Below are 20,649 nucleotides of genomic sequence, written 5' to 3' on the forward strand. Positions count from 1 at the left end.
ATAAAATAGATAACTAATAAGAACCTGCTTTATAGCACAGGGAACTCTACTCAATACAGAGTCCTGTGTAAGAAGAAGGGTGATTAGATGCTGGGAGACAAAAATTAATGTATCTATTACATTCATGAGCAAAAACAAGAACTTATTCAACATCATGCTAAACTATATTGTACCATTGCCTATGTAGTGCCTTTTCTCAAGTCTTTAAAGAAACTGAATTAACCATCTGGATTATTCCCTTTTGGGCAACATTTGCACAGGTAATCTGACTCAGGAACAATAAGACACAAACCCTGAGGTTTGAGGTTATATTTTCATTCAAAGAAACTGACTTTGAATGTCGGTTTAATATACATTGCCATTCTTTATCTGATGGCTTAAGAACAATTAACTGGCTGGAGGAGACAAAGAGAAGAAAGGATGAAGCCCCATGCTTCCTAAAGGTTACCAGCATGAAGCAGAGAAGGGCCCTGGTTTATGCTGAGTGTCAGAAACATTTGTCTCTGAAGCTGAAATGATCTCACTGACAGATATAAAATCTGATCATGGGGAGTTTGTAGAAGAACTTGAGCAGCAAGGAAAATCAAAAGCAGTGAAAATCAAGCCAAAAAAACCCCAAAACACTTTCAGAGCTGGTCATCACTTAAGAGTTGTTCACAAAAGCTCTTTTGTCCTCTTAGAAGAACGAACCAACTCCATATTAAAAGATGTGGCTAAAATCTCACTGGCAGCCATCAAGTCTGGAACTTTGCAAACAGCAGTCACCATGGAGATGTTTCAAGTGCCCTCACATGAGCCTGCATCATTTCAGTCCATTTTCCAAATGGATCTAAATTTTATCTTGCTGGGTAAATTGCCTTCTGTCTCACCTCTGTGTCTCTCCCTCTCCTTCACCCATACTTTCTGTCACAATGTTTTTAAAAAGGAAAAATGAATCCCTACCCTCTGAGGTTTCAGGCTCTGGACTAGAGATAGAACCAAGGGGAAGAAAATGAAATTCTCAAGTAGACACTATTTACAATAATATAAAAAGAATCAACTGCCAAAGACTATATCTAACAAAAGATATGCAAGACTTCTTCACAGAAAACTACCAAATATTGTTAACAGAAATTTAGTAAGGCCTAAATAAACTGAGTGATATTCCAGGTTCGTAGTTTTGTATGCCCCAATGTTGTAAATCTGGGAATTCTCTGCAAATTGATGTGTAAATCTAAAGCAATCTCTATCAAAATCTAAATCTCAGCATCTTTATTTTTAAGAATTTTACAGTGTAGTTTTTTAAATTTACATAGTAAACAAAAGGCCAAAAACATCCACGATAATGGCAAAAAGGAAGAACAAAGTTGGAAAATGTATACTACGAGACGTTAAGACTTATCATCCCAAGACACTATAAGGCTGCAGTAATTAAAGTGTAAGTACAGGTACAAGCATAGAAAAGTAGAATAATGGAACAGAATAGGGAAACAGACCCCATGTCTACAATCACTGAATTTATGATAAAGATAACTTCAAAACAGAGTAGAGAAAGAGTGGTCTTTTCAGTAAACAATGCTAGGTCAATTGGGTATCCATAAAGAGAAAAAGTAAGTTAGAATCATAACTCACACCATACAGACAAGTCAACTGCAGACAGGCTGTAAATTGAATGTGAAAGATAAAATATACATCTTTTAAAAGAATATGAAGGACAATATCTTTATGACCTTGAGGTAAGCAAAATCTCTTAAACAGGACAAAAATACACTAACCATAAGAAAGAAATTAATAAACTGAATGCTGTTTAAATTAAGAAATTCTGCTCTCTAAAAGATACCATTTAGACAGTGAAAAGTCAAGGCACAGAGTGGGAAGAAATATTTTTAAAAATATATATATATATACATATCCTACAAAAGACTCGCATCCGCAATATATAACTAATGTTTGCAAGAAAAAGACAGATAACCCAATAGTAAAATGGACAAAAATAATTCAACAAGCACTTCACAGAAGGGTTTATCCAAATAGCCAGTATATATGAAGAGATGCTCAACTTCATTAGCCATCCAAAAAAATGAGAATTGAAACCACAATATGGCTAAAATGAAAATCACTGAAAATGCCAAGTGTTGGTAAGGATGTGGAGTATCCAGAACTCTCATACACTGCTAATGAGATGATACATTGATACAACCACTTTAAAAAACTGCATATGTGCCTATCCTGTGATCCAGCAATTTCATCCCACGTAGATAGCCAGCGAAAATGACTACACATATTCACCAAAAGACATGGACAAGAGTGAGCATAAGAGCATGATTCATTACTGCCAAAAACTAGAAAACACCCAAATACCCATCCATAGCAGAATTCATAGAATTCATACAGTGGAAAATTGTATTATGGTGTGAACTGTCAGTACAGCTATTACTTTCGTGGGGCTAGTGATGACTGAGTGTAAGGGAGGTTTCTGGGATGCTAGTAAAATGTGGGTGCTGATTACACTTATTATAATTATGAACATATAATTCTATGTTCACTTGGTAAAAATTCATTTACAATCTATGCACTTTTCCATATATAGTTATATTTCATAAGGAAATTTCAAATACTGGGGATAAAGAGGGAAAGAATGAAAAGGGAGAAGTGCTTGCAAATGCTCAGGAAATGAGTTAATTGAAACAAGTCCAATATTGGTAACTATTTTCTGCCAACTGGACATGACTTTGTGTGACATGACATGCCAGGCAGAGAGCAGCCCCATCTTGAGGCAGTTCAAACATCAATACCAAACTATGATGATGCCCACATATGCAGAATTCCAGCATTCTCTCTCAGGGTTTGAGGAAGATACAAGAAAGTGTTTTCCCGGTCTGGTAAAGAGGGCCATTCTGCTAACATGTTGTTTTTGGTTTAGCAGGCAGGTCCTATCTACTCAATGACTTCATCCAATCTCATGGTTTCAAATGACATCTAAATGCTGATGATTCCAAAATGTATAAAACCAACTCAGACCTCTCCACTGAACTTCAGAATTATAGAGCTCGAATCATACAGAAGTGCCATTTTCTGTGGGGCTAAAAATGTGTGATTTCAGACAGCTCAACTTATAAATAAACTGCCTAATTTATATTTCTAATAAGCATCTCTAATATAACTTATCCAAAACCAAATCTTCCTCTCTTGCATCTGCCCACCTCAATACTTGGCAATCGAATTCTTCCTTCGCTCTAGCTAAAAACCTGGACCATCGTTGACTCCTCTCTGTCTCTAAAACCACATATTGAATCCATCAACAAATCAACCCTGCCAGGCCTGCCTTCAGAGTAGATCCATAGTCAGACAGCTTCTCCTCACCTTCACAATATCACCTCGGTCTAAACCACCATCACTGATTGCATGACTTTTTGCAATAATTCACTCTGCATGCTCCCTTCTCCCTCAACCCCCAAATTTAGTTCATCCCAGCAGCCAGAGTCATCCTTCAAAATGTTAAATCAGATTGTATCACTCTTCTGCTTAAAATCCTCCAGTGGTGTCCCATCTCATTCAGAGTAAAGACCTAAGTCCTACAATTGCCCAAAAAGCCCTACATCACTGGGTTCTCCCATCACCTCTCCAATTCAGACTCCTCCCACTCCTCGCCTTGTTCATTCCACTCCAGACACCCTGGCCTTGTTGCTGTTCCTCCAACATGCCACACAGACTCCCACTCCAGGGCTACCTGCTGTTCCTACTGCTGGAAACACTACCAGATATCCATACTATACTTACTCCTTCCTCTCCTTCAATTCTTTGCTTTTCACTGGGAACTTTCCTAATAACCATGTTTAAAATTCAAAAATTCCCCAACAGGCACTTTTTAACCACTTCCCTGTTCTATGTTCCTTCATAGCACTTATCACCATCTAACATACTATGTATTTTACTTATCTGTTGTTTTATTATAAACAAATTAGTATACGTTTCATAAAGACATGGATTTGTTGGTTTTGTTTTCAGCTGTGTTTCCAGTATCTGGAACAGTGCCTGGCACATAGAAGACAGAAATAAATATTCAGTAAATATGCAGTAATGAAAGAAGGAAAGAATATATCAGGGACCCAGAATCCTTCCAGTTTTCCACTCCTCTCTCCTTAGAATATGACCCTTGTCCTCATGGCCCAAGATCACTGCTCAGTCTTTGACATCACATCCACATTTTAAGCAGCAGGATTCAGGAAGGAGGAAGAAAGACATGCCCCCTTTATTTTAAGTAGACTTTCAGAAGTCCACACTTCATTTCTGTTTCTATCCCATCATCCATAACCTAAGCCATGCTTTCCCAACCTTGGCATTATTGACATTTTGGACCAGATAATTCTTTGCTATGGAGACTGTCCTGCACTTTGTAGGATGTTTAGCAGCATCTCTGCTAGCATTCCACCAGATGCCAGTAGAACATGCCCCTCTCCCCACCTCCAAGTTGTAACAAAATGTCTCCACACATTGCCAAATTTCCCAGGGAAAGAGGGATACCCGTGGTTGAGAACCACTGACTTAAACTGAAAGAGGTGGTACATATCACAATAGTAAATATCAGGTGATAAATTTGGAATTCTGTATTTTGAGATATGACAGGGAAATGGATGTTTGCTAAGTATCTAGCAGTCTCTGTTGAGAAAAAAATTACTCCTCCCCAGAGGCAAGCACTGTTGTCACTGTTTGGAGATAATTTCAGAGATATTCAATGCATAAAAAATTGGCTTACTTATAAAAAGAGTAGCTTCTGTCATACTAAGCTATTCCTTGCTTTTTTTTCCTCTTAACAAGGCCATTTTATTCTGGGATAGGATATGGCCTTTCTACCTATGGATTCAAGTATTCTTTTATTTCTGAAAAGTTCTCTTAAATTTTAAAATTTCAATTTTAAATCATATCTTTAGGGCTTCCCTGGTGGCGCAGTGGTTGAGAGTCCTCCTGCCGATGCAGGGGACACAGGTTTGTGCCCTGGTCTGGGAAGATCCCACATGCCGCGGAGCAGCTGGGCCCGTGAGCCATGGCCACTGAGCCTGCGTGTCCAGAGCCTGTGCTCCGCAACGGGAGAGGCCGCAACAGTGAGAGGCCCATGTACCACAAAAAAAAAAATATTATATCTTTAAATATTCGTTCAGTTTCCTTATTTAACCATCATTAACACCAATTATGGGTATTTTAGACTTCCTGTGTCTGTCTTCGATATCTGTTATTTTTGTCCTAATCATTTAAAAAATTTCATGGTACTTTACATTTCACTTTCCTGTGCCTTATGTTCATCAGTGTCTATCCGTTATAGTGTTGCATTCAATCCTTTGTTGAACTTACTTTTCTCCTCCATCTCTTCCCAGAGCTCTGTCAGGTCACAGAGCATCTCTTTTTGGCATCTCACCTTTTTGATCCCTGTTTTCTGGAGGCAATTACTTCATTATGATATTTTTTATTAATGGTGATATGTTTGATCGTAATTTTTGTATCTTGAAGATAATATTTTTCTGGTGAATAGTCTTTATTTGCTATTAGTTGCTTCAATTCCTTTTCTGACTTCTTTCTTCTAGTGTCTTTATATAATGATCCTGTGACCATTCTCTTTTTGCTGTTACTCATGAGTAAGATGGTTCTTAACTCAATTAAATATTTACAGAAAATATCTCGGGGACTCACCAAGGACTCTGAGCCAAACTAGAAAGAACCCTCTTTTTATATGAAGCTGTAGGTGGAATTAAATGGTTTTAGACTTTTCTTTCCCCCAGTCAGCAGTGACCCATAGCCGTCTGATCTTTCACAATACAGACTGTCTCTCCCACCCTGCTTCATTTGCAGTTTGCTTCCTGTCAGTATGTCTTGTCTGTGTAATTTCTCATTCAGTCCTGCCTGTCGTCCTCTTTACCACTGAGGCCTAGCAAAGTCCCTGTAACGAGTCCTGACATATTCTCTGTTCCAAACAAGAATAAGACCAAGACCACCAGTTGCTACTAACATTCTCTTTTCTTCTTGTTACCAAACCAAACTTGAGTCTGCTCACCTGACATGCAGCAAAGCCAATCTATTGACACTGGGTTGTGTTATTGCAAGGCGCCCACCATGTTGCCAAGGAAGGAGAACAGGCAGTTCATGTTCAAGAGACCCAAACTCCCCAATAGCTTTCAGGGAAGGATTTTTAAAGGCAACGTTAGGGATAAGGATTGTAGGGTGCCTGATCAGCTTGTGAACATTCTTCTAATTGGTCGGTGGTGAGGTAACCAGATGGTATTTTGGGAGTCAACATTATCAACCTTACAGTTCCACAGTTGGGGCCTGTGTGCTGGTTATCAGCATGCAGGTTATTTCTTCCACCTGGTGGGGTATTTAGTATCTGCAAAACAACTCAAGGATATGGCTCAGGATATTATCTGTAGCCCCTGAGGAGGCACTGAAGGTCCTTGACTTTGTTTTACGGCTAAACTATTATTATTTTGTCTTGTTTGACTGTTTTCCTTTGTTTCTGCATTTTCTCACTTCCCTGATTAAATTTGCTCTTTGGAACTTGGGAAAGGCCTAGGAGGCTAAAGCTTCTCTATAAACAAAAGGAAGGGGACACAAGGGTCTGTCCCCAGGAGGCCCCACAGTGTCCCGCTCAGTTTCATTGCATCAGAACTTCTCTATTATTGGAGATAGCAATATAAACTGCTAAAAGATTACTTTTTCTGGACTTTGCAGCTGTTTGTGACCATATAATCAGGTTCTAGTGGATATCTTTTGGAGGGAATTCTGGCAAGTCTCTATTAAAAAAATACAGACAGCTGGAACAAAACTCTTGTTATCCTCCCTTCTACTGCCTGGAATATGAATGTGATGACTGATGCTCCAGCAAACTCCTGGATCAAGAGGTTACCATAAAGATGGAAGCCACACACCGGGAAAGTGGGCCCGAAAAGCAGAAAACCTGATTTTTTATAACAGTGGAGTCACTACACCAGCTCTGGACGGCAAACCTCTAGACTTCTCTTATGTGAGAGAGAAACAAAGTTCTATCTGTTATTTTGGTTGTTCTGTTAGATGCACTTGAACTTAATCCTAACTGAAACAACAAAGCTTTGTCCCTAAGGGTGTATTACTGACTTTGAAGAACTGCTCTGCGAGCCTTGTCTGAGATCAGCAGCCAAAGACGTCCTCTCCTGTTGGAATAACCACTGTTTGACTTTTACTCCTTTTGACATCCCTTTCTCAAATATTATAGTTTGGAGTTATAATGGTTTCCTAGTGCTCTTTAAGCTGGAATTTTAGTTTTCTCAATTTTGAGTATTCTCCTTTTTTCTTAAATGAAGGAGTAGACAGATGGAATGCTTCTCTGTTCTACTACTTTAAAACTGGAAGGAGGAGTTTTTTTTAAGATAGAGAAGAAACAGTTTGAAAACAGCAAAAGGAAATATGAAGGGCACAATCTCTACTTCCAGGCTCTGATTTATGAGACATATAAGCTTCACACAAGAAGTCTGCAGAGTGGGTGATATCATCAGAGGACAGCTAATTTCTTTTAGGGTAAAAATACAGCACTTAAAGTAGATGTTGAGGATACAGAGTTATTAGCTAAATGATAACCTAAGAGTTCCAAAGGCATAACAAAAGCTTAAAAGGACAAGGAAGTGCACTGGGTGGTCAGAATTATATGGTCATTAAGGGTCAAGGTCACAATGGGTGAACTGAGAGATTGGGCTTTCCTGGTGACAGGAAAGCTAGCAAGTATCCTAATAGCCTCCAGAGGAAGGCAGGTTCATCCTTTCATACTAGACTGGAGGATGGAGATTATATATATATATATATATTTACTTTTTTATTTATATATAGATATAGATAAGATATAGATATAGATATAAAACCTGGGTCCAGGTACTCATATACACAAAGAGCTACTGTCTTCTGAGGTCTTACCATCTCTTTAGAGCCTTAATGTCCAACACCTTCAGTCTCTCATACCGTAAAGTTTATAGAAATCTTCCATTTACTCCCTTCCATTCTATTCAAAGATACTTAACTGCATCAGTTAGATGAGACTTATGGAAAACAAACGCCTGGAAGAAAAGTATATTGTAGGCAGCTTCTGCTTTCCACCTCAACACCCTCCTGAGAGAAGGAAACTTAACATTTGGGGGAACTGAGGTGGGGGGAGTGAAAGGGGGGAAATAGAAAAACACAAATTATTATGTCAAATATTATCCTACTCCCAAAGCACTCTCTTGCTTTGATTCTCCACACAAGGTAACCAGCCCTCCTTCTCTGCTGTGACTACAGCCAAATCCTGCTTTTCATGTCGGCAGAGTAGGGACGCCTTCTTGGAGAAAAGTAGGGGACCTCAGAACCTCTGCACCCCCAGACATCTCCCCCTGCTCCTGGTCCTCAGAGACTCCTTTTAACCCTCATTCTTTGAGAGCAAGGTTTTTAAAATGCTTTTCAAGGAAAATCTTCTCCAAACTTCAAAATAGGGAACATATAGAGTGCTGGTGCTCTGGCTGAAGCAGAGGCAGGGACCCCGAGCTCTGTGTACTCAGCCACCTCTTGGCACTGCCATCCGGGCCTGACCCTCCCTGCCACACACTCACCTCTGCTAAAAACCCTGGACTATGGTGACCAACTCATCCCAGTTTGCCCAGGACTCTCTGGGTTTTAGCACTCAAAATTCCGCATCTTGGGAACCCCCTCGGTTCCATGCAAAACAGGATAGTTGGTCACCTAACCCTAAACACACCTCCATGATGGTTTAAAAATCCCCGATTTAGAAAAATTCATTACACTTGTCACAATATAAGCATTTCTAATACAGGTAACATTTTAAGCCATGGTTGGTCATTGCCACCGTAGTATGAATTAGTTCATCAGCTACTTTCCAAATGGCAGCCAGGTGAAGAATGGGATTTGATGGTGAAAAGGACGGGTACGGCTGCCTCTTAAGCACGCTCCTGCTGACTTAAAAAATATATGTGCACAACCTGAGAGTTGAGAGTTAAGTTTTATTTGAGGCAAAATGAGGACTGCAGCCCGGGAGACAGCGGTTCAGATAACTCTGAGAAACTGCCCCGAGGCGACGAGAGGAGGAGCCAGGAGATACAGGAGTTTTGCAGCAAAGAGCAAGTAGTCAGAAGTCAAAAGATTATTGTTAAATAAAGAAAACCAAATGTCTCAAGTTAAGGAATTCAGCGCTTTTCTAGGTATGGGAAGATGCAAGAGTCTGGGCTCAGTGAAATCATTCCTTTGATATGCACCTCAGCTATCTGGGGCCAGTATCCTGTATTTTCACATCCTGAGTTTCCTCTGGGCTCGCCTTAGCGAGTGGCTGCAGTCTGATGGCTGCTAGATGGCAGGGATCCTTTTCAGCCCTGAGTCACCTCAGGGCTCACCGGCTCACGTTGGAGGGTTGCAATCATTGATGACTGTGCCATCCTTTGTTTATTTATATGGCAGGAAATATTCCATATATAAATATTCCATGCCCTTTATAAGTATTCCACTTATCACCCTGTTGGTCTTGTCAAAGTCAAATTCACTCACCCAGTTTCCTACAGGGACACCCTAGTGGAACACCCCGAACCTGCACCCCCTCCATACCCAAGCAGTGTCTTTGCTCCCCATATGAGGAAAGATGCAGTCAGGGCTGCAGAACAGACTAAAACCAAGGGCCCACGCGGGGAATCAAGCCTTGACTTCACTAGAATAACCCTGTAACCAAACTAACCAGCCATAGAGAAGCCTGTATAATTGACTTGGAAGAGCTTTCAGGCACAAGAGTCTCTCACAGCATTGGGAACCAAGGCCCAAACTACAGAATGAGCACCCAGCAGAGAAAGGAACCGTTCAAAGATACCCAGATGATCCCCTTTGCTGGCAAAGTTGTCCAGATGCTCATGCCCCTCGTTAAGCCCAATTCTAATTCATCTGTGACCTTATTGAAACTGTTTCCCTGAGCCTCTAACACTCTCCAGATTCAGACGCCCTTTCCCTCCAAGTAGAATTTGAGGGTCTGTTTTTCTTATTAAGTTTAACTGAAAGATGACTGAACCATGGTCTTTCATAAATAGGGAATTCCCTACCAATAGACCTTGTAGAACAGAGGGGTGGCAAACAGGCAGCAGAGACACGATACAGCTTCCACAGTCTGTACAGTGATGAAAGGCTGGGTCCAGCCTGGACCACTTCAAAGTCAACCCATCAGACCTCAGACACTGGATAAATTGAAAGCAGCACATTGTGTTTAGAACAGCCGCATTCGGCGTGGCAGCAATGAGACCGAGGAGAGATGGGCTGAGAGCATGAAGGGATGTGAGAGAGGTGCAGCACAGACAAGGGAGCAGCAGTCAAAGGGGTAAAACCCAACCGCTGTCCTCAAACCCAGGGTTTCCCACTCACATGCCAGGGCACACTGTGTGCTACGAATGACTCACAGGTGTTTCCAGGTGTTAGCCCCTCTGTACTGGTTGGGCCTTGGGGGAGCTGGAGATGCCAGGCCAGCTGCCTCCAGCTGTGAGCAGCCTTCAGCATGCCCCCGGTGGCTGTAGGAATATAATCATCCTTACCTGTGCTGTGTTAAATAATGTTGACATCGGGTTTAAAATGTTGGGAAGCACTGATAGAAATCCATTCGTGACCCCCATCTAACTCTGAAGACGCATCTGTCTTCTTTTCTATCAGAACAAATACCCTCAACAACCACAACTAAGCAACATGGTACAGAGAATGCAGGCTGCTCTAGGAATCACCACGCCTGTTATTTTATCTGTCTAGGGTATATTAGGGTGGTCTGTTTTTCAAAGGTTTGTTTTCAAAACTTGAACGCACTTGGGTGGATTTGAGTATGCCACTCTTACCCCAAAGCTTCTAACGAAAACACTTCTATAGCCTCCTCTTGTTTTTAGGGTAAACATCAAAGTCCTTACCAGGACTTGCAGGACCTTCCAGGGTATGGCTTCTTTGGGGCAGGAATCTTAGTTGCTCATGACAGACCCACTCTAACTGGACTCAGAGAACCTCTGGGAGAGACAGTCAGAAGGTTCCAGAGCTAGGAACAACAGCCAGCCTCACCCAGACTGCTCCCTGACTCCGTCCCTCACACAGACTGCCCGGTCCACCCCTCCCTTGCCGAGCACTGGACACCAGAACCTCCCCCACTGCTGCTCCTGAAAGCCGCCACTGCCACCATGCTCCCCAGAGGATGAAGTCAGCATGGCTCCCGCTGCCTCACCTTGCTCTCTTCTGAAAACAAATTGCACTTGGGGGGAGCCCCTAATTGTCAGAGCTTACAACAGCGCTGTGCCCTGTCTGTAAGGGAAGTTGGGGAAAAGAGTATTCTGGTGTCTGCTTTAGGAAGGTGGAGTGCATGGTGTGGGAAATTCCCCAAGCGTAGGAAAGACAACCGGTGAGGGTAGACAGTTACCAATTTGACACATGCCCATTTGCTCCACTGCTTGACACTCCAGCTTCATCTTCCCTGGTCCTTTTCACCCCAGCTACATGGGCTTCTCTCAGTTACTCAAAATATCATCATACCTCCTTATAGTAGAATAATCCCCCCTCCCAAGGATGTCCACACCCTAATCCTTGAAATCTGTGCACATGTTGTCTTACATGCTGAAAGGAAATTTGTGGATGTAATTAAGGACCTTGAGGCAGGGAGAGCACCCCGGATTGTTCAGGTGGGCCCAATGGAATCACAAGGGAAGCAGGAGCATCAGAAGCAGAGGGGCTATAATAAGAAGTGATAATAGAAGCAGAGAGTGGAGGGCTGCAAGATGGGGCTATGAGCTAAGAAATGCAGCCAGCCTCTGGAAGCCAGAGGAGACAAGGAACAGACTCTCCACTAGAACCTCCAGAAGGAATGCAACCCTGCAGACACCTTCACATTAGCCCCATGAAACCCATTTCAGACTTCTTACCTCCACGGCTGTAAGAGAATAAGCCTGTGTTGTTTTGAGTCATTAAGTTTGTGGAAATCTGTTACAACAGCCATAAGAAATGACTGCAGTCCTGCCTTAGCACATGCTGTTCCTGCCTGGAACACTGACCCTCAGGTCCTCCTGTTCCTTCATATCTCAGCTCATGTACCCCTTTCTCATAGAAACTGCCTCTAACCTCCCAGACTAGGTCAGTTCCCCTAGTATCTTTTCTTACAGCCCCGTGAACTTGTACTTTATGGCACTTATGACAATTATAATTTTATGTTGGAGTTATTATTTAATTCTACTCTCACCAGACTATAAGATACCTAAGAACAGGGGCATGTCTAGTTTTGCTCTCCACTGTATCTCCAGCACCTGGCACAATACCTGGCATACAACAGGTGCTCAAGTACTATATGTTGAAAGAATGGATGGATCTCGTACATGCACAGTCAACGCTAGCAGCAAAGCACTTTACATGGCTTAAGAAGCTGCTTATTCAGAAAAAAATCTAGACACGGCTTCTAAACATGGCAAAGAGCAAGCACTCAATAAACGCTGGATAGATGGACAGATACATGGATGGTTACGTGGACCAACAAAAGAATGGACAGAACGCCCTAATAACCATATACATATTTTAAAAACTTGCTGGAGGATTTATCTTACAGGAATAATATTTTGATCAATAATTGCCTGTATTACAAAATAAACAGTCATGGGGATAAAGTGTACAGCATGGTGACTACAGTTAACAATTATAGTTAATACACAATTAAGGGACTGCACAGTTGAAAGTAACTGGGAGAGTGGATCTTGAAAGTTCTCATCATAAGAAAAAAATTTGCAACTACATATGGCAATGGATGTTAACTAGAGTTACCGTGGATCATTTTGCAGTATACACAAATATCAAATCATTATATTGTACACCAGAAACTACTATAATGTGATGTCAAATATACCTTAGTGAAAAAGAATAGATGCTACTCTTAAACCATGACCCTTGAACGCTGAATGATACTCCAGCATTCCTTAATTGCATTCCCAGCCTGTCATTTGTTCACTGCATTCAGAAAACCTTTACTGAACTCCTACTATGTGGCAAGCATTTCAGAGACACCAGAAAGAGCAAAACAAGGTCAAGAATCTCTTGCTCTTCTAGAGCTACATGACTCGTTCTTCATTTCATTTAATCCTCACATACCCTGTAAAGAGATCATTTCCTGCCTGTTGCATCAGGTTGACAGTCGGCCCAGCCTTTGTGGACCCTGCTCTGAGCTCTGTTTAGATGAGGGAAGGGGGATGTAGAGGATGTTATCAGTTGGCATTTTCCAAACGCTACTCTGACAGGGATATGGAATCCTGACCTCCTTTGTCAAGGAGCATTGCCTTTTCCTGACAAAAGGACTACTTTGCCACCCAGTTCTTCAGTGTATCACAGGATCCTGAGCCCTTTCTGGAACTTTCCTCTAACCACTGGCAGCCACCTCTCTACAAAATGGAGATACAGACATCGTCTTCTGTGCCCTTCTTGCTCCTCCACTCCTCTTCCTGTTCCTGTCTGTGCCTTTCCCAGTCCAGGTGCCTGATCTAAATCCCACTCCCAAGGGCCTGGACACTCAGGGAGTTTCCAAAACGGTGACGAATGATAGTGCCCTAGGTGTTCGTCCTCTCAGGATGATTTAAATTTTGTAAGATTTCCCCAAATATTAAGTTGTTCAAAGTTAAAAGAAACTAATGGCTAAGGATGATCATTTGCGCATGATGCCTGATGAAGAGAAAAAAAATGTTTAAGGCAGAAAGTCTTGATCAGTGCCTCAAATCATCTCCCAGAGCTGGGCCACGACCTCTATGCACAATGTTGCACAGCCTGCTTCCCTAAGGGGCCCGAAGCTGAGCCACTGCAATGAAGAGAGAGAGACCCGATGATGGGCACCTGCCAGGAGCTTCATTACTAAATGGTGCTTTGCTAGAGATGGCGATGCGTACAAGCAAAGGACGAGGCACTTCAGAACAACTGCCCGTGGCCACATCCGGCACTGGTGGACTTTGTGAACAGCTGCCGCCTTAAGCTTTGTTGGCTCAGCCTGGCTGAAAGCTGGGGCAGGACAGAATGCCTGGTTCCCAAGGCTGTCCTCCAAGTAGCTGGAATAGCTTTTTTTTTTTTAGGATTTTTATATCTAAATAGTGAAGATATAGTGTGAAAATGAGACTCTATCATTTTTTACAAAAATCCAGAAAGAACAGCCCCATCAATCAAGAAATGATTCTCATTAGTCACTTTCTGGTCTATTGCCTCCAGATTACATTAGGCTGCCAGAAGAGATGTAGGACCACAATTAATAAAACATCATTACAGATACAGGCTGCAACCCCAATGGGCACGATTAGGATTCACACAGAAGCACAAGCATACACCCTGCCCCTCGGCATCTCCAGGCTCCTGTTTTAGGAACCTCCCATTTCTCAAAACTAATCCAATGAGAATGTAAACCCGCTACTAGTTCACGTGTGTGAAGTCAGACCTTTCATGAGAGAGACCCAGAAGACACCAGCTGAATATGATAAACCAGAAACAGCAGGATGTGTAAAGAGCTTGGGCTCTGAAATCAGACTCAGAACTAGGTCTGAATTGGGCTTCTCCACTTACTAGCTGTGTGACCTTGGACGAACTACTTAAGTTCTCTGGGCCTTGGTTTTCCAATCACTAAAACAGTGATAATAACATTGTTTTGTATAGCTGTGGCGAAGGTAAGAGAAAACATGTTCAAAACACATATCCCAGTACCTGTCACTTAATAAATGGTAGCAATTATTATTGGTAATCATGAGTATTGGTAATAAATGAGCATAAGTGTGCTCTCTCTCTCTCCCTCTCCCTCTCTCCACCCTCCCTTTTCTCTCTCTCCCTCCCTGAAGTTGTACCTACCACAGTCCTACTGCTACTTTTCCCTTCGGATGCCTACATGACCAGTCAGTCTCTCAAAATGAATTTATCAACTCAGACCAGGTGCTGAGCAATAAAATAGGTCGTGTTGGAGACACCATTACTACTGTTGTCAGCAATAACTGATTTCAGCTTTTGGACATAAATTTGGCTGTTTTGTGTTCTGCTGCCATCAGGGAGCAATCTTACAATGGGGACCCCTCCCTAATGGAAACATTTGGGAGAAGTGGGAGGGAATCGCTACAAAGCAGGCACAGAACAAAACAGCTGGAAGTGGCCTCCCTAATCGGCATCTTCCCGTATTATGACAGGTTTATGGCAGATTATGACAGCAGAAAGCGGACAGGCAGGGACAGAGTGGCAGACAGCACGTCCTCAGATGGAAGCTTCCCCAGGCTTCCAGATGTAGCCATTCCCTTTAACCTGTATGTTCACAGTGGCTCCAGAGTACGCTTCCCGGGGACTCCCAGGGCCATAGATCATCGTCAGCTTGTCTGCCAAGTCCAGCTCTACAGAAGCACTTGGGAAAGACCAAGCAGCTAGTGACAGCAGGGCAATCAAGGGGAAAAGACAGCTGGGCTGGGGGCCGAGGGGACCCTGGGCTCCCATCCTCCCACCACTTGAACTTCTAGCAAGTTCTTGTTTCCCTAAGGGTCGCAGTTTCCTGTCAGCGAGAAGGATGAACTGTATCCCTCCTCTTCCTACATGAGGAATGTTGTCATGGGTGCTCACTTTGCTTATCTGTAGTTTCTACTTTTTCTACACTATATACATACCTTTGAGGAGAGAGATATATAATTTTTGAAGTTTCTTCTGATTGTACTGCTCAGATCTTGTCCACCCCTGAACCAATCAGCAATACGTGTGTGTGTATAGATAGATAGACAGATAGATAGATAGATAGATGATAGATAGATTTGAGAGTTGTAAAATAATGACTAAAATACTAAGCTCATATTAACTGGGCACTTCCGATGTGCCAATCACAGTGTTAAATGCTTTACGTTCATTAGCACATTTAATCCTGCCAACAACACTGAGAAAAGTTGACTGGACACACCTGCTGTTGGCTGCCCAGCATTCATTTCCCTCTGCCTCCTGGTAACAGTGTTCTGGATTTCCCACGAGAAAACATGCCTCCTCGTCATCTTCCCCCATGTGGTTTCATGGCATTGGCTTCAGCCCCGGCTCTGGAAGTAGATCTTGATTGGCTTCATCATCAGTATATGCCCCCTCCCCTCGCCACAGTGATTGGTTCAAGGGCAGACCACACCTGAGCAGTGCAGTCAGAAGAAACCTCAGGAATTTGCCAGGGATCGGGAGATATGGTGTACTTCTTCCCTGCAGGACTTGAACAACCTGAAGCATAGGGTCTCATTATGTGATGTAAGACATTCTGGACATGTAAGGGGATGTACTTCCATTATGAGAGCCAATGCTGAAGATGCAGAGCTGCGAAATAAAGAGTGAGAAAACCAGGGCTTTGAGATGCTAGATCAAACCTTGCCTGAAGCTACATTTACTCCTGGAATTTATTGTTTAAGCAATTTAATTTGAATTTTTCCATTTCATGCAATCAAAAGCATCCTTATCAATGTAGGCAGGTGTTATTATTATCCCATTTTATACATTAGGAAACTAAGGCTCAATGGAGCTAAGCAAATTGCCCTAGGTCACATAGCAAGTACATAACAGAAACATCACCTGAACACAGGTCCATTTGGGTTCTCTGTCTTCAAAGAGATTAGACTTATTCCCAAAACTGAGCAAAATTACCTGCACAGAAGAGGTACTTACTATTGTTTAAATGAATGAATGAAGAATTCCCCTTAAGGGAAACATCTGCAAGGTGGAAGATAAGGACCACTGAACTAGGAACTAGGGAATCTAATTTCTCACCTGGAGTTCTTCACTTACTAATTATGAGACCTTGGAAAAAGTCATTTATAATTTCTTTCTGCTCCTCATGTTAAACATGGAATAATGAGATGAGATCATCTTTACAGGGTCTAAGGATGAGGATACCATTTAGGAAAATTCTGAAAACTCACATGGACTGATAGTGACTTACAGAGTTTCCTTCATGTGGGTGAGTGAATTCCTCCAAAAACTTACCTAGCCTCTGGGTGATAGTATTAAACGCATATTTGTTTTTGTCTTCTTAATTATCTCTGTTTTCTAAACTTTCTACACTGACTATGAATTAATTTTGTGGAGCATAATTTTCTAAAGAATGAAGTAATCAGTGAAAAATTACACCCCTGACAAAATAGAATTGCCACAAGATATTCTGACAAAAGGGGGATTCTTCCAGGCTGGACAAGTGAATTTGTGGTAGGGTGAATAATGCCATATGTCCATATCCTAATCCTTGAACCTCTAAATGTTACCTTTCCCGGCAAAAGGAATTTGCTGAAGTTATTAAGAATCTTGAGAGGGAGAGATTTTCTTGGATTATCTGGACAGGCCCAAAACAATCACAAGAGTCTTTATAAGAGGGACACAGGAGGAGCCAAAGTTAGAGGAAAAGATACAAGCAGAGATCGGAGTGATGTGCTTTGAAGCTGGAGGAAGGGGCCACAAGTCAAGGAATGCTGGTGGCCACTAGAAGCTTAAAAAGGCCAGGAAATAGGTTCTCTTTCTCAGAGCTTCCAGAGGGAGCTGCCTTGACTCTAGCTCAGTGAAATAAATTTCTGACCTCCAGAACAGTAAGAAAGTACATTTTATTTTTAAATAAACATTTATTTATTTTAAAATAAATATTTATTTTTGAATAAATGTTCTTTAAGCCACAAAGTTTGTGGTAATGTGCTATGGCAGCCATCGAAAACTATTACATCACTCTAAAAGAGTAGACTAACTGAAAAAAAAAGATTTACAGGCATATCTCAGAGACACTGTGGTTTTGGATCCAGACCAGGGCAACAAAGTGAGTCATACGATTTGTTTTGGCTTCCCAGTGCATATAGGAGTTATGTTTACACTACACTGTAGTCTAGTGAGTGTGCAATAGCATTATGTCTAGAAAAAAACCAATGCATATACCATAGTTTTTAAAATAATGCTGTTGGAAAAATGGTGTCAACAGATTTGCTCGACTCAGGGATGACACAAACCAATTTGTAACAAAAGCAGTATCTGCAAGGCATAATAAAGTAAAGCACAATGAAACGCAGCATGCCACTATTAGTTTCTGAATTCAGTAGAGAAGAAGAAGCTGAGACCTTCAACTATATAAAGGATGCAAAGGGGGATAAAGATCGGCAGTTTTCATTCTCTTAGCAAAGCGGCATGAGGAGGAATTGGGCCAAAATGAACCGAAGAAATCTCTGGATTAGATGTAAAGAGGAAATTGCTACTAGTCCAAGTTGGTAAGAATTGGAATGCATTTCCAAAGGGAATTGTTGTGCAAAAATCCCTTGATGGGCTTCCTGGAGGACAGTGCACAACAATGCAACAATTACACAGGAGTTAGTCAGACTTGCTGAAATGCAAACTGATGCCTTTGGACACCCTGTGCAGTTCGAAGAGGCTACAGGGCTTCCCTGGTGGCGCAGTGGTTGAGAATCGGCCTGCCGATGCAAGGGAAACGGGTTCGTGCCTCGGTCCGGGAAGATCCCACATGCCGCGGAGCGGCTGGGCCCGTGAGCCATGGCCGCTGAGCCTGCGTGTCCCTCCGCAACGGGAGAGGCCACAACAGTGAGAGGCCCATGTACCGCAAAAAAAAAAAAAAAAAGAAGAAGAAGAGGCTACAAGTATTAGACTCCTATTCAGTAGTGTTGGGGAGTCAGAGACACCTGTGGTTTCAGCAGATGTGTTTCTAGCACAGGCATGGAATTCAGCGGACCTGGCTGGCTTCTGCTTGTGGACTGGAGGAGAAGCATCAGCTATGAGTAAATGTTCCACCTACTGGCACCAGGGGGACCTTAGGATGGTTTGGAGGTCTGAGTCTATCCATGTGTCAAAACCAAGCAGTTCAGTGTGAGCCCATAAACAATGTCCTATAAGGTCAAGCATATAAGCTTTGAGATCAGACAGTCCTGAATTTGAATCTCAGTTCTGCCACTCTCACGGTGTGACCTTAAGCAAGTTAACATATTTATGTGCTTCAATTTCCTCCCTAGCAAATACTAAGTATCTACCCCATTAGGTTCTTGTGAGGATTAAATGAGATATTACCTATAAAGTAGAATGCCTAGAAAATAGTAAACATTAAAGAAATTGTTATTATTTCTAGCAATGCGAGCAGGACTGGCTGGGAGTCAGAGCGAGGTAATCAGACAAGAGTGGAGGAAGTGCCACGTTAAAGACCCAGAGAGGCAGAGGAATCCAAAAAGCCGAGAGAGAACCAGGAACCAGGAAGCATGTGAGTGGGCAGCAACAAAACCTCAGCATCAATGTTCAAAGCACCAGCATCCTGTAAGGACTAGCATTTGAGGCACTTTGCAATACCACCTACAGCTGCCCATTCACCCTTGGCTTGGAAGGACAAGGTAGGGACCTAGGAGCAACTTGATAAAGAGAGGAAGGAGACCCCGTGCCTAACTGAGGCTGTTTGGAGGGCTTCCTAGGGCTTCTCATATGCTTTGATCTCTTTACCAGGGATGGCAAGTGCTTGGCTTTCATGCCATCATTTCCTCTCCTCCACTCAGTCCTTTAACAAATATTTATGTGCTGTGTGTAGGGCACATCTAGGTGCTAGAACCCAGCAGTAAATACAACAATATATTGGTTTACAATATAAACCAATCCCTGCCCTAACAGACTCTATAATCTAGTGCACATGGCAGACATCACTAATCAATGAAGGCACACTTTCCTACTGAGGCCCAAAGCCCCTTCAGTCCTCATCAATGCTGTCCGTTCTCCAAAGAGCCACTGCCAATCAATCAGAGTTGGTACTTAAGATGAAAACTCACATTCCTGCTTTGAGCTTCCGTGGTTGCTGAATAAACACACTGATCCCTTCACAGGAATAGGCCGTTATCTGTCTCACAGCCTGGGGCTAACAGGGAAGTGAGACCCCCAGAGCAACAACAGCCAGCATGCACATTTAGAATCTGATGAAATAATTGCTTTGACGACTATTACTGAAATGGTTGAATATTTTACTGAAGCATCGAGTTACTACACTGATCTAGGCTGAATTTATAGGGGGTTTATGTCATAATCCCAATTTTCTTGTATTTATGATCTTCTCTCACATTATAGCTCCAGATCCAGCCTTCATCCACTATTCCTCATTCTTCCCAAATAGACACACACACACACACACACACACACACACACACACACACACACACCCAGGAGCCTCAGCAAGGAGACAGACAGAACAGGTGTACACATGCACAGCTGGTGGCCACATGATACGGTAGGAAGTCAACCATGACATGGTGGAGTCAGTGGGGCTGGTTTTCAGGCTCAGCTCTTCCACTGACTCACTATGTGGCATTTTATTCATCTGAAAAATGTGAATAACAAAATTCATATCATGATAACACCAGAGCCAGCTTATCCCACACGGTTCTTTCACGACTCCAATATGATAATACATTACAGGTCAAGACTTCCAATAGCCCTCATGTCACTTAGGCACTAGGAGGAAGTATGCCACCTCCCACCTCCTCACTAAGCCAGAGGGACCAGATGCAATTCCACAGACTGCCCAGGTAGCTGCCCAGAGCATCCCCAGCAGAGAACTCATTAAGGATCTGTTTGCCTTATGGCATCAGAGGGAAGGGACTGGACCAGACAAAATGCACTTTAACATCCCTCTCAACCTATGACCTGGGA

Source organism: Pseudorca crassidens, chromosome 9 (assembly GCF_039906515.1).
Source record: "Pseudorca crassidens isolate mPseCra1 chromosome 9, mPseCra1.hap1, whole genome shotgun sequence".
NCBI classification, from domain to species: domain Eukaryota; kingdom Metazoa; phylum Chordata; class Mammalia; order Artiodactyla; family Delphinidae; genus Pseudorca; species Pseudorca crassidens.